The 1,920-nt window shown below is 34.2% G+C and overlaps 1 protein-coding gene across 1 annotated transcript in view; it reads right to left on the reverse strand.

Annotated features, from left to right (window-relative positions):
* LOC106518036 (G-protein coupled receptor 84) overlaps positions 1-1,494 on the reverse strand; it is a gene marked incomplete in the record, with an annotated part of 4,911 nt that extends 3,417 nt beyond the window's left edge. The window contains 2 exon segments of the mRNA XM_014009119.1: positions 65-235; positions 1,452-1,494.
* Between the last annotated feature and the right edge of the window lie 426 nt (positions 1,495-1,920).

The raw sequence follows: 1,920 nt of genomic DNA on the forward strand, positions 1-1,920 counted from the left end.
ATCTTAACTATTATCTAAAGCTAAAGCAGTAAAAATATGAAAAGAAAACTAAATAAGTTCTTACCTTTGGAGCGCTCTACTTGATGCGTCTCTCAGTCACTCGTCTGTTGTTCTGGTGAGCTCAGTGTTTCTCTTCCTGATGAGATTACTGGTTTTGTGCATCCTCTTTATAAGCGTGTTGCAACATGTTTGGGTTTTCCTGCAGGCTGTAATTCTTCCATCTCAGAGAAATAATCTGTCGSTTCATCAGAACAGAGAGGACTGTTCATTGTGTTGAGTAATGAATGATTTATTTTTGTAGATCCACTGAATATTTTAATAATCTTTTCGTAGGTATGTGACAAAAATCGAAATGGTTCCAAAATTGTATTAAAACCCATTTTATTGAAYGCAGCTAAAATCAAATAAATAAATTATTCAAACTTTGTTCGAATTAGTTGAGAAATGAAGAAGTTATACAATTTCACTGGAATAGAAAGAGGCAAATTTTGACACCGATCCGATCTAATTGTACTGCTTATGGGCCTTAAAAATACACTTTAGAGTCATAAATGAGTTGCTCAGAATGTAAAAAAAAAACATTTTACACTAAATACATATTTTTCCTATTAATGAATACTATAGGTCCACAGTTTGAATATTGACCACTTGAATCTCAAAAAAATGGTACACTCATCTGTCCCAGTGATCCAGGATTGTCACATACCTATTTTGTGGCATTCTTAATTGTTATTATAATTTAGAATTATTTCATTGTTGTCCTGATGAGTCTGTTTTTTTCTTCTATAAGACTGAGCAAACTTGGGATTTTTAGTATAATGTGTTTTTGGCACAAATTTCAAGTTAATGAGTACACACTAAAAACTTCTGTGTTATTTTGAGATCTCAGTTGTTAGGTTAATGCTGTTGGATCATATGAGTTTGGYTGGTTTGGCCCATTATTGGGTCATTAGTATGATCCAGTGGTTGGGTGAGAGACGAGCTGTGTCATTCTTCAGAGTCGACCATTTTAAGCCAGAAGTTGACCAAATTTGATCTCACTCAGCCTCGTCTTTAAGATAAGCTAAGATAGTAAAAATAACTTGTGAGAAAATGTTTATTTTATTGTTTTGGTAATAACTTCAGTTTGCTCTAGACAACAAGTTTGCTTTAGTAAAATAACACTGATAGGTGTTTTCTGACAGTAATAGCTCTTTTTAAACCAGATTTTTTTTATTCTTTGTACTAAAGATTTGTGACTGCATCATAATCTGGTTTATGACTTTCACAAATACTTTATGGTATAATTAAAAAGTGCTGGACTGCCGTGCTGGGAAAACTACACAATTAAGTAACTAAATGTCACAGCTGGAGGTAGGACCCACAATGGACACAAGAGATTTAAAAAGACCCCTCAAAAAACATTATTTACACACACTCACTGAGCAAAACTCACAATTTTAAGAACTCACAAGGAGAAGAATCATAGTGAACATGCAGGGCCACTGAAAAGAACTCAGATCAGCAGGAAGAGACTAAATAAGACTAAACTGATGAGGAATTGGAGACACCTGAACTGATTACAAACTGAAAATAGATAAAAATGGCAGGGTGAGGAATAAAAAGACTTTGAAGAACAGACTGAGGATGAGTTAGTTCATTCAGGTAACATGTGGAAGCTAAAAAGGAAATAACACATAAAACAAAGAAAATAATCACAAAYAATCTCAATCATAAAACATAACCAATAAAGAACGTGGACCTGACAGTAACATTTAAAGTCTATATCTTATGGGATGTGACTGCAGTGGTTTGGTTGTGGATCTTGGAATCTTGAGGTTGTAGGTTTGAACCCAGGTTGCATCAGGAAGTTGATCTGATTAAGTTATTTGCTAAATCATCCTTTCAAGATCACTTTCTGTGGCATCCCCTGCAGAACGA

The sequence above is a fragment of the Austrofundulus limnaeus genome, unplaced genomic scaffold (assembly GCF_001266775.1).
Source record: "Austrofundulus limnaeus strain Quisiro unplaced genomic scaffold, Austrofundulus_limnaeus-1.0 Scaffold55, whole genome shotgun sequence".
Taxonomy (NCBI): domain Eukaryota; kingdom Metazoa; phylum Chordata; class Actinopteri; order Cyprinodontiformes; family Rivulidae; genus Austrofundulus; species Austrofundulus limnaeus.